The sequence below is a fragment of the Carlito syrichta genome, unplaced genomic scaffold (genome assembly GCF_000164805.1).
Source record: "Carlito syrichta isolate Samal-C Ts95f unplaced genomic scaffold, Tarsius_syrichta-2.0.1 Scaffold136907, whole genome shotgun sequence".
Taxonomy (NCBI): Eukaryota; Metazoa; Chordata; class Mammalia; order Primates; family Tarsiidae; genus Carlito; species Carlito syrichta.
This window is the reverse complement of record NW_007081003.1, coordinates 9,325-22,393: the sequence shown is the minus strand read 5'-3', so window position 1 is coordinate 22,393 and position 13,069 is coordinate 9,325. Positions and strand designations below refer to the sequence as shown.

General features: G+C 56.7%; 1 protein-coding gene across 1 annotated transcript in view; it reads left to right on the top strand.

Moving 5' to 3' along the window:
• LOC103251193 (mucin-5AC-like) overlaps positions 1-13,069 on the top strand; it is a gene marked incomplete at both ends in the record, with an annotated part of 38,570 nt that overhangs the window by 16,306 nt on the left and 9,195 nt on the right. The window lies entirely within an intron of this gene.

Below are 13,069 nucleotides of genomic sequence, written 5' to 3'. Positions count from 1 at the left end.
GCGGCTGGCGGGGGACGGCAGTGGGGTGTTCGCGGTCAGCAGGGGGGTGCAGGAAGCCGGTCTCAAGACCCGTCTGGGTGGCACTTTCCCAGCCCCCCTCCTGGCACAGGGTGGCACCGCTGCTTAAGCGCCACAGCTTGGGTTACAGGCACTGGGCCAGGCTGGGTGGGGTCTGGGGCCGGTGGGGCGTGGGGGCACGATGCCAACTTCCCATTTCTCAGAGCACGGCGCATCCCCCGCAGCTGCCACGAGGGGCATCACCTCCGTGGCCCAGGTGTGGGCCCAAGGCACTCCAGAGAGGGTCCCAGGTGTCAAGTCTCGGCCCGTGTCCTCCGTGACCGGCCGGTCCTCCAGGCAGCCCACACTCTGGGCACGGCAGACTGAGACCCTGAGAAGGGAAGGGAACGGCCCGGAGCTCAGGGCGCCAGCCGTCCCCGTTTCCACGTGCACCCACCGGCCTGGAGGGTTTGGGGTGGCTGGAGGGCCACGGCCACTCCCACGGCTGTGTGCCTGGTCCTGCACATGGATGCTGGCGCCGGCCCCCAGTGTCGCCACTGCCTGGTGGCATCTGCAAGTGCTGGGGGTCGGAGGGCACTCCCGGAGCCAGTCTCCTGCTGGGGTGGGCAGCAGGCATACTGTCACCAGCACGGGCTCGCGGCTGGGGTCAGTCTGGCGGGCCCACGGGCTGGGGCGGGCGCCTGCTGGGTGGGGGCAGGATGCCCAGGTCTGGCCCCCCGGCTGCCTACCTGACCCACCTGCTTGCTCAGAGCCTGGCTGCTTCTTGACCGGGGAGGAGGTACAGGGGCCCCCGCGGTGGGCAGACGGGAAGCTGACTTCACCCACCTCGGCAGCGCTGCCCCTGGAGCGGCTTGGGTGTCTGGCGGTCACCTCTTCCTCCTCGTGGGGTGGACGCTCCCGACTAATCCCCACCCCCAGGGCGAGCCATGGCCCTCCTGCCCTCTCCCTCCCTGGCTGGAACCAGGCGGAAGGACAGAAGGTAACTGGATAGCGGGTCACCGGGAGGGAGCTCTTCCCTCTCGCCACCCACCCGGGCCACCACCTCCCCCTGCCCAGTTACGCAAGTCAGCATTTCTGGAAAAAGCTGCAGAGCTGGGTGTGGCCCCGAACACCTGGCTGCCGCCGCCCTCCCACCCCTCCTGGACGCAGTGGGGGGCACGAGCATCCCCTGGAGCCGAGTAGAAGAGGCGAGGGCTCTTGCTGCCTCTTCCCGTGCTCCCGGGGTCCCCAGGCCCTCTGGCATCAGGCCTTGGTGGAAGCGTCACTTCCAGGGCTGGCCAGCACGGTGGTGGTGGGCTCTGCCCTCACAGAGCCTAAACCTGCCCCAGTCGGGGGGGAGGGTGTCTGGCCCTCATGCCTGGGGGTCTGTATGGGACAGCTCCTCCCCAGAAGAAGGAACTGGAGGGGACAGGAACGAGAGGGGCCCTAAGGAGTCTGTGATTGTGGAGGTGGGTGGGGCTCACAGACCCCCAGCCAGCAGCCCCCCAGGCCTGGTCCACAGGAGATAGTTACTCAGAACAAGGGTTCCAGTGGCTACACACAGGTAGCAGCCCTGAGCCCTTCAGCCACACCTGGGCCCTGGGCAGCAGGTCCCCTTCTTGGGGCCCCCAGGGTCCTGGGGCACCTGCCTGGCCCAGGCTCTGGAGGTGGCCACAGCCACAGAAGCAGCCCGCCAAGCCCCAGGGCCAGAGGGACCGAGAAGGGTGATTAGAAAGAGGCTGGGGTGAGGGTGGGGGCGGGGGGCAGCCACCACTCACCCCGGGCACAGCTTCTGCTGGACCCTGGACACATGGTCCCCACCCAGGTGAGACTGTGACCAGGATGGGCGTCCAAGACGGGCACCCACCATGCTGAATGGGCCAGGCCCCAGGCAGGACTCCAGGGGGACACATTTAGCCCCGTGACAGCCTCACGGGAGACAGAAAGCTGCCGAAGAAACAGTCAGATCAACAAGGAGACCATCACTCCAAGGGGACATTCTAGCAGGTGCCAGACAACAGGGCAGCCAGAAGCCAGTGCTGTGTGTCTGAGTCCATCTGGACTCCACCGGACACAGGAACAAAGGCGGCATCTCCGGCTGCGTCAGAGTTGCACGGGGGACAACAGACTGGGTGGGAACACCCACGCCTGGGCAGGGACATGGGGACACAGCAGAGGACCTGGTGAAGAGATCGACTCTATACACACGGGTGCGGCTTTCCCGGGTCGGCCTGGCCCAGGTCGTTACAGTGGGTGACGCTTCGGAGGAAGTTGGCAAACTCATTGCAGAATCTAACAAGCCACAAGGTCCTCAAATATCCGGGTCGATATGGAAAGGTGAGAGTGACGAGTGCCCTGCCCCGCCAGCCAGGAGGGCTCCCACCGCAGCGAGGCGGGAAGGCAGCACCCCGGTGGCTTCCTGGAGCTGGGCGCGCGGCTGCCCCCACGGGCCCAAGGGATGTGCTGGGAGCCAGAGCTGCACCTGAGTATCGGCCTGTGAGGTCCTGTGAGGTCTCCGTGCTGAGGACTCCCAGCCGCCAGCTGACAATGGAGTCCGGCCCTCGTGGGGGGCAAAGCGGGCCAGGTTCACGGCTGAGACCACATGCTGGTGCCACGGGGCAAAAGAAAGCAGGAAAAGAGACTCTGAGACGTTGGGGTTGAAACTGTGGGGCGGTGGCCAGAGTCTGTGGGAGCCCGGGGCGTGTGTGGCGGGGTGGCCAGGCAGAGGGCCTCACAGGGTCGGGGTGCCAAGGGCGCCTGTGTGGCTAGATGGAGGCGGCCGGGAGGAGACCAGACCAGGCCGAGTGGGCCTTGGAGGTCAAGGCCAGGCCTAGACCCTGAGTGTGGTGACTTGGGGGGGGTCCCAGGCTGCCAGTGTCCCTTTGCCTCCCATGGCGAGGCTTCCTTCCCTCCGGGGGGCCGCTCAGGGCCCATAAAGCCGACCTAGCTGGCCACGCCCAGGCATCTATTTTTTTAATGGAATAGAATAAAAATGAAACATCAGAGGGTGCCGTGAGAGAGCGTGTGTGTCCTGGGCCCGGTAGGAAAACGTGCTCGTGACCGCGGCTCCAAATGCGACACCATGACCGCGAGTGTGCAGGAACAGAGTGCAAGCTCACCTGGGCTGACGTGGCCACACTTACTTGCGGGGTGGAAGCCGGGGCGAGGGGCTTGGCCGGCGGCGGGGGGGGGGGCGCATCGGTAGGCAGAGGCCAGGGTCATGAGGCCGATGGGAGGCTCGAGGGCAGGCACAGGGCCCTGGAGGCCGGCACGAGGAGCCCATTCCTGTCTCACTCTGCTTTCGTCAGCCATTGTCATCCGCGGTGACTCAGTCTACCCGATGGCGACCAACACTCCTCACCACGATCTCACCCCCTTCCTGCCTCCCAAGACCGCCTGGCCCAGCCCCGCCTGCCCACGTCTCCCAGTCTGGGCTCCTGGACCTCAGAGCCACACCCCTGGGGACCCCAGCCTGGGGGGTCTTAGCTATGACTGCGGGGCCGGGGAGCTCCTGTGCTGGACCCTCCTGATTCTCCCTCACCAGAGGCAGGTAGACATGAAGACTCAGCCTCCTCTGCCTCCTGAGCTGTGGGGCCTGGTGGCGGTCAGTCAGGGCACCCTGGGGACTCAGAGGCCGCCACCTGGGTCCCAGCTGACCTGGGGGCAGTTCTGTCAGCTCCTGGGCGCTCGGCCTGTTCACCCCCCCCCATGCACCACCCTTCACACCCGAAGGGGCTGTGAAGACAGAGCTTGCCACGCTAGAGGTGAGGCGGCAGGACCTGTCCCGGGGTCCTCACTGGCTCCTCCCTGGCTGGGCCGAGCCTGAGGTTACCGCCTGTCCCAGGGCCTGAGGGCCTCGGCCCCACCCCCTGCCCGCCTGGCGGGACTGGGCTGCTCCTCTGACTTTCCTACCCAGGAGGAGCCCAGCCCCAGCACACCAGGTCCCAGAGGCCCATGCCCACCCTGAGGGCCTCGGGGTCCAGCTGGGTGTGGGCCAGGGAGGGCTCCCCAAGACGGTCAAGAGCTGACCCGGTAGGATTTGAGCCTGCCCTTCTGCCGAGGCAATGGACCCAGGCTCTGTGACTTCCTGCGCCAAGCCCTCTCCCCACCGCAGGACCCCGTAGGGTCCCCTGGGCCATGGCAAGCAGCTTGGGCCATCTGTCCCAGTCCTGTGTCTCAGCCTGCCACCCGGTGATGGGGCGGGCAGGGCCATGGCCTTGGGGACCATGGCCACCAAGTGGGTGCAGCCCAGCTTCTAGGGGCCCTTGTCTGTGCGGGGGGCGGGGGAAGCCAGTCATCCGGTTGGCCACGAGGGATGGAGGCCCCCAGGGCACCCCCAGGGCAGCCCTCCTGCCCACCTGGCCCTCTTGTGCCCCCTCCCTGTTCCGGCCCCTCCTGGCCCGGGACGAACCTAGCTGTGCCCAGAGCCCAGCCACCCACAGGAGATGTCCCTGCACCTGGCAGCCCAGACTCTGTCCTCCACGTCCCAGGGCGAGCCCCAGGGTGGGGGCCTCCCCCCATCTGAGACCTAAGCCCCTCCCTGTGTCCCCAGCCAGCTCGGTCCCCAACCCCATGGGCAGGTCCTGCTGATGGGTCTCAGCAGGAAGCCTGGAAGACCCCTGTGGGTGGGAGTGTATGTCCATCTGGCCCCACATTAGGACAAGAGCCCTGTCCCCGGCTGAGGGTTGTAGAGTCTGTTCAGGACTTTGTGAAAAATGAGAATCCATGTTGTGCTCAGAGTGGCCCTGGCAGGCTGGCCGTGCCCTTGTGGGTCGAGGAAGAAGCCCTGGGGGCAAGGAAGTCATGTGGCCACACCCTGGGTCAGTTGACGAGCCTTGGTCTTGGCAGACCCTATCCCTCTCGGTGGACCGGGGGCCTGTTTGACTCAGAAGGCCCCAGCAGCTCTGGTGAGATCCGGACTCTTCCCTCAGGGAGGTCCGGCTGGCCCCATGGTGTCCATAGCCCCACTGGTCCCTGGGGCAGCGATGGCCAGGCTAGTTTTGCAAACTCTGCCCCCGGAGAGTCCAGTACCATAGCTCACCTGTTTGCCCGTGGTGTGAGCGTGGTCACGCCTGCATGGCCCTGGCCTGTGCATGCATGGGGACCCACGGAGCCTCGGAAATGTCACCCCAGCTCTGCTAAGAGCCAGTCTGGAGGTCTTGTCCCCTCCCCTGGGAACGGAGGGCAGGGGCTGTCCCGCCAGGCAGAAACCCCTCCAGCCTCTGTGGGGCACAACAGCAGGGCGGCTGGGCCACTGCAGCCCCAGGCCGGGCCCACCATTGTCCTGGTCTTGGTCTGAGCACTGCACCCTCAGCCACAGACAAGTCCTCATTGTGCCCCGAGAGCCTTCCTAACTACCCTGACCCCTGCTGTGCACCGGCCCCCTCCTCTGAACTGGGTGGCAGTTCAGAGTTCAGAGTTCACCAACGGCTGACCTCAGGCAGCTCTGACCCAATGTGCCAGACGGATGGCGGCCGGGCATAAGGCACAGGGAGTGGGTCACGCCTGGGCCCACGCCCGTGAGGGATGGGCCCCACAGGGGGGCTGCACCCCGGGCTCGGCCGCCCCCACCCCAGCGCCCAAGGCGGGTGGGTCCTGGGCCCCAAGGCTGGGTGGGTGGGCCCATGGCGGCAGGAGCCAGCGGGGCCTGTGTGTGGATGCCAGCCTGCCTGGGTACCAGGCGCCTCGCTCAGTGCCGGGTCATTGGAGAAGGTGGCCTTGGCCGTGTGGGGCCACGCAGGCCAACGCCGTGGGCGCTGAGTCAACACCAGGGTTCCTGGAGGGAAGGGAGGGCCCATTTGCCACTGACCCTTGGTGACCTCTGGCCGGGGACCAGGACATCGTGGCCCCGCTGTTTGCTCTCCCTCACGTTGTCCTAATCCTAAGCAAACGCGGCAGAGGGGCCTTATCCTCGGTCCACACCCGCCCCACATCCTCACCCGCCCGCCCTGAGGCCACCCCAAGCCCCTGGCCCTGGGGGGGTGCTGCTTCTCCAGGGCTGTGGAAGGACAGGGAACCAAGCATCTGCTGGCCCCTCACGCCTCTGCTGCCCCCTTGGGCCGGCTCTGCCCAGAGACAGAGCTGCGTCCCCTCCTTGCCCCCTGCTATGTGCCCTCTCCTCTTCTCCCCGTTTCTCCCTCCCCCTCCTCCCCATATCTTGCTCTGGGTCCAGGCCCCACCGGGGTTACTGCTGGGCCCCTCTCTGGCCTCCCTCTGCTCCGTCCTGCAAACCGCAGCCGGCACGGAGCTTTCTGGGAACTTTACCCTGATAAGGTTTTGAACTCACGGGTGAGTTGCAAAAATAAAACAAACGCCTCTCCCAGACTCACCCGTGTGTGTATGTTATGTTTTGTTCCATGTGCTTGGCTGTTTGTGTTCCATGCCCCTTCACCCCGTATGTGCTCTGAGAAACAGAGCAGGGGCCACACCCAAGATGGGTTAGCCATGACGTGATGTCACAGTCCGGACGCTAAAAAGGACGATAACCAAAATGAAAAAAAAATCACTTTTGGGGTCTGATAGCGAATCTGAGCCGGAAGAGGAGACTCAGCAAACTCAGAGATAGGACAACTGAAGCACCAAGTCTGAGGAGCAGAAGGAAAAACAGACTGGAGAAAAGTGAACAGGGCCTAGGGCATTCGCTGACTGTCAAGGGGTCAACAGAGGCACGATGAGAGCCCAGGAGGAGAAGAGAAAGGGGGAGAAAAATGACTCAAAGAAACAACAGCCAGAAACTTCCTACGTCTGAAGGAACACCTGAATTGGCAAATCCAAGAAGTTCAACAAGCTCCAGCTAGGATGAACTCAGCGAGACCCACGCTGGGACACAGTATGATCAAAGAGTTGAGAGATAAAAACAAAGGGGGAATCTGTAAAGCAACACGGCAAACGACTTGTCTCATGCAAGGGACCCTCAGTCAGATTATCAGCAGATTTACCGTCAGAAGCCTTGAAGGCCAGAAAGGCAGTGAGAAAAGAGAAGAAAAGAGAAAAAAAATGCCAACAAAAAATTCTAGATCTGGCAAAACTGTCCTTCAAAAAGTAGGACAAAATCATGACATTCCCAGATGAACAAAAGCGGAGAGCATTCTCTGCCACTAGCCATGCCCTACGAGAAATGCTAAATGGAGTCCTTCAGATTAAATGAACACTAGACAGTAACTCAGCGCTGTGGGAAGAGATAAAGATATCCAGCAAAGCTAAATACATGAGCAAATATATATTTTTTTAAAAAGCAGTATTTTAACTTGGTTTGCAACTCCACTTGTTATTTTCTACAGGATGCAAAAGACAAATGCCTGAAAATAGTTGTAAACATATGTTTATCGAATACGTAAAGCATAAAGATGTAATTTGTGACATCCATAACATAAAGGGAAGAGATGGCATTGCACAGAAGGATTATTTTGAGCAATTGAAGTTAAGTTGGTATCAATTCAAGTGAGATTGTTATAATGTTGGTGTTTTATAAGGAATCCCCATGGTAACCATAAAAAAGTCTATAAAATATACATAAAAGGGAATGATAAGGGAATCAACAGTATAAAGAATCAACTAAACATCAAGGAAGGAATGGACAAAAAAGACAGATGAACACGGAAAACAGCACAATGACAGGGAAGTCCATCCTCATCAGGAATTTTAGTGCAAATGGATTCAACTCCCCACAGAAAATGGAGAGATTGGCAACACCCATTTTTAAAAACCCAGGATCTGACTATATGCTGTCTCCAAGAGACTCCCTTTAAGACTAAAGACACATCTAGGCTTAAAGTCAAAGAGTGGAAAAAGATGTTTGATGAAAATAGTAACCAGAAGACAGCTGGGGTGGCTCTTCCACCAGACAAAACAATGCATGTGTCTAGAAGTTCACAAGAGACAAAGAAAGGTATTATATATCAAGAAGAGCATCAATTCAACAAGAAGTTATAACAACTATAAACACATATGAAGCAAACAACAGAGTTCCAGACATATGACCCAAACACTGACAGAATTAAGGGAGAAATAGTTTTATAATAGTTGGAGATGTCAATCGTACCCTTTCAGTGATAGACAGAATAACCAGACAAAAGATCAATTAGGAAACAGAGGACATAAACTATACTATAAACCAATAAGACCTAAGAGACACACACACAAGACGTATTTTTTTCAAGTGTGTCATCTCCAGGTTAAACTAAATGTGAGGGTCCAGAAATATGTTTTCCAACCACAAAAGAACGAAGCTATAAATTGGTAACAGAAAGATAACTAAAATTTATAAATATGTAAAAATTGAATACTACACTCTTAAATAACCGATAGGTCAAAGAAGAAATCACAAGAAAAATTAGACCATTCTTTTTTTTTTTTTTTTTCTTGAGTTGGAGTCTCACTCTGTCGCCCAGTCTGGAGGGCAGTGGCTGCTCCTGGCCACCGCAGCCTCCACCTGCTGGGCTCTGGCAATCCTTCCGCCTCACCCTTCCAAGTAGCTGGAACTACAGGCATGTGCTACCACACCTGGCTAATTTTTGATTTGTTGTAGAGATGAGGTCTCGCCAAATTGCCCAGGCAGGTCTCGAACCCGCGGGCTCAGGCAATCCACTCACCTCAGCCTCCCAAAGGCGCGGGATTACAGGCCGAGCCACCGAACCCGGCTTATTGACCATTCTTATAGCTGAATCATAACAAAAATACAACATGCCCAAAACTATGGGATTCAGCAAAGGCAGTAAAAAAAGAGGGAGATTTATAGCTGTAAATGTCTAATCACAAAAGAAGACATGTCTCAAATCAATAACCTAACTGTATATCTTAAGGAGCTAACAAAAGAAGAGAAAAATAAACCAAAGCTAGCGAGAGACGAAAAAGTTAGGGTTATGACAGAGATAAATAAAACAGAGAAAACATAATAGAGAAAAAACAAAATGAAACCAAAAGTTGGTTCTTTGAAAAGATCAACAAAATTGACAAACCTTTAGCTAGATTGCCTTAGAAAAAAGAAGTTTCAAATTACCCAAAATCAGAAATGAAAGAAGCATGATTACCAACTTTACAGAGACAACAGTGACTATAAGAGAGTACTATCAACAATTATCTGTCAACAGATTTGATAAATTAGAAAAACAGACAAATTCTTTTAAACCACTCTGTCTAATAAAACTGGCCTGTGAAGAAATAGACCAGCTGATGTAGAATTGAGTACTCAGGAGATAGAGTCAATCAGTAATCAGAACCCTTCTAACAAGGAAAATCCCAGGACCAATGACTTTACTAGTGAATTCTACCAAATATTTGAAGAATTATCACCAATATTTCTCAAACTCTTCAAAAAAATTGAAAAAAAGTGTGTATGGAGGGGAAGATTTCCTAACTCATTCCACAAAGCTGGCATTACACAGACACCAATGCCAGACAAAGACAACACAACAAAAGAAAACTAAGGCTGGGGACAGTGCCTCACACCTGTGATCCCAGCACTTTGGGAGGCCAAGGTGGGAGGATTGCTTGAGTCCAAGAGTTTGAGACTATAGTGAGCTGTGATGGTGCCCCTGCATTCCAGCCTGAGTAACAGAGTGAGAGCCCGACTGAAGAAAAAGACACTTGAAAAGACAACTTGTGATCATAGATTTGAAGACTTAATTGATTAGATAACCATATTACCCAAAGGTATCTACAGATTCTATGCAATCCCTATCAAAAATCCAATGGTATGTTTTTGTAGAAATAAAAAAATTCATGCCAAAGTTTATATCAAATCTCAAGGGCCCAGGAATAGCCAACATATTCATGAAAAAACAAAACTGGGGCAACCCTTTGGGTTCCCTCTCACTGTGGGAGCTTTTCTGTCCTCTTAATAAATCCTACTTTAAAAAAAAAAAAGAAAAAACAAAACTGTAGGACTCACACCTCATAATCACAAAACCTACTACCGAGGTACAGTGATCAAAACAGTGTGGAGTGGCATGAAGACAGACAGGTAGACCCATGGAATGGAACAGAGAGCCCAGAGTAAACCCTGGCATATGTGGTCAGTTGATTTTCAACTTGTGTGCCAAGACCACTCAATGGAGGAAGAATAATCTTTTCAACACATGGTGCTGGAAAACTGGGTGTCCACATGCGAAAGAGTGCAGTTGGGCTCTCTCCTTGCACCAGTGACAAAAACAAAAACAAAATCCAACCTCAAAATAGATCCAATACCTAAGCATAGAAGCCAAAATTATAAAACACTTAGAAGAAAACATGAGAAATTTTTTGTGACATTGAATGCTGGCAATGATTTCTTGGATACAACAGCAAAAGCGCAGGCAAAAGAAAACAGAAATAGAACTTCAAAATTAGAGCATTTTGTGCATAAAAAGAGAGTGAAAAGACAAGCACAGAACAGAAGAAAGTATCTGTCCACCATCTACCTGTGAAGGGATTAATATCTAGAACAAAGAAAGAACTCCTAAACTCAACAACAAGAAAACAAGCAGCCCAATTCAAAGATGGGCAAAAGACATGAACAGACACTTTTCCAAAGAAGACACACAGTTGGCAATGAGCCCATGGAAAGATCCTTAACATTACTGGTCATTAGAGAAATGTGAGTCAAGGCCACAGTGAGGACCACTTCACACCCACTAAGATGGCGAATATTATTTAAAAATGGAAAATAATGCATGTTGTCGAGGATGTGGAGAAACCAGAGTCCCTACGTACCGCCGTTGGGAATGAAACACGGCGCCGTTGCTGTGGAAAACAGTCTGGCAGTTCAGCAAGTTAGGCACAGGGTTACCGTATGACCCAGCAACTCCACTCCTAGCCAGAGGGATTCTTACCCAAATGGAAAGAGAGACTCGGACACATGCACACCCGTGTTCACAGTGGCGTCATTCACAGACGCCAAAAGGTGGAAGAAACCAGGTGTCGGTCGATCCACATCATGGAAGAGTTCTCAGCCTTAAAAAGGAGGGGGATCCCAACACAGGCTACTACCTGGGCTGGCCTTGAGGACGTGATGCTGAGTGACACAAGCCAGTCCCCAAAGGACACATCCTGTGAGATCCCACTCCTGTGGGGTCCCCAGAGTCATCAGATCCACAGAGATGGTGGGTGGCAGGGCTGGGGAGGGGTGGACGTGTTTCACGGGGACAGAACTTCGGCTTGGAAAGATAGGAAGGTTCTGGAAATGAAGGTGGTGATGGCTGCACCACCCCGTGGGTGTACTTAATGCCCCTTATGCACACCTATAAGTGACTCAAATGGTGAACTTTGTGCCATCCTCATCTTACCACGATTAAAGACAGATGTGCCCTATCGTCTTCCTGCAGCAGATGACCTGCCTGGTGCTCCCCACTCCCCCAACTCCTCTCCGCATCAGACCTTGCCCTCCGTCGGCACCCCTGCCCTGCACCCAGGTCCCAGCCACACCCTGTGCCTTCGAACCTTCCAGAGGCCACGTTCATCCCTACCCCAGGGTCTGCACTGGCTGCCCCTGTTTGCTGCTCGGCTGTCACCGCCCCCCACCATGTGTCACTCTCTCGTTCCTCAGAAGCTTTTACTGCACCCAGAGACGCCTGTGCATCTGGGAGCTTCAAACAGGCTGGATCTCTGTTCTCCTAGTCCAATCCCCTGCCCAGGGCAGCACCCAAATGCAGCAGGAGTGCCTCAGGATTTGCTAGAAGGAAAGCAGGAGGAGGAAATAGGCAGAGAAGGAGTCCGAGAAAGAACAAGACAGAGCAGGACACGTGTCAGGTGGAGGAGGTCTTCACGGGGCAGGAGCCACCGGGCCCCCGCAGCCTGGTGCAGGGCTGGAGGAGGACACGGCCATCCTCGCAGCAGGGCAGCTCAGGGCACCAGGATGCCTGGGTGGAAGGTGACCTGCCGCTCGATGGGCGATTCGGTCCCACCCAGTCATGGCTGTGGCTGGACGGGCCGGGGGTCTGGAAGCCAAGAGGCCCGCTGTGTCCTCCACTGTTTCTTTTGGACAGTGGGCTCCAGGCTGGTGTCAGACCTGTGAAGCCCCTGAGTCTTGCCGGACACCTTCCCAGGTGTGTTGGGGTCCTGGAGGCCAGGGATGGGGCCTGGCCATCCCAATGCCTGGGCAAAGAGTAGCTTGTCACCTGCACGGCACCCAGGGACCTGGGACACCTCCCTGCCAGCCCACCCAGCCCTGGGAGGTGGGCTCAGCCCCTGAGGCCCTACCGCTGGAGGGGGGGTAGCCCACACGGCAGGGATACACGGCCTCAGGGGAGCAGGAGGTGACCAGTGTGGAGCTACCATCCCCGTCCCCAGGATATCCTGGCTCTGAGCAGATGGAGAGCCCAGCCCTGCCTGTGGTCCCCCCCAGGCTGTGCTCAAGACTCCTGGATGCCCCTTGGTATCCACTGTGGACCCAGCACTCAATAAGTGCCCGCAGGTTGATGGACCCTGGTGCTGTTCTCAAACCTGCACTGCTGCGGTGGGAGGCAGGGTGAACTGGGCTTGGCAGACAATCCCCACGTGGCTGCCCAGACCTCCAGGGTGCCTCTAGGGCCGCAGGCCTGGACAGCAGGCGACAGTGGACCCTGATGCTAAGCACTCACGCCTGGCACCGCCTCCAGAGGGGCCTGCGGGGTCCTGGTCGGGTCCTCGGTCAGCATGGGATCAGCCCCACGTGGGGTGAATCAATCCCTTTTGTCCTGCTGCCCCCTGGACAGAGTGAGGGGCAGGGACCTGCCCTGGGCTGGGCCAGGCTCAGCCCCCGTCAGAGCCGCGGGGCAGGTTCCTGGCACGGCTCGCGTGGAGGCTCCCTGGCCCCGGGAGGCTGTGTCTGCCCCCCTTCCGAGCAGGAACTGGCCCGGCCCCGTCCTTTCCTCTCTTCCGTGCCGGGCGCCTTCAGCTGTGAAGAGGTAAACTCTGCAAACAGGCTGAGCAAACAGGCTCCTGCCGCATCCGGGATGTCTCAACAGCCGCGACCCCGACGGGCTCGGCGCCGCCTGGGACCCCTGGGTGGGACGCAGCCTGGCCCCCGGGGCCTTCTACCCGGGAGGCACTCGGGGAAGGGTGGGGGCAGAGTCCGGACCCCCCACTGAAGCAGTGCCTCTTGCATGCCAGGGCGGCA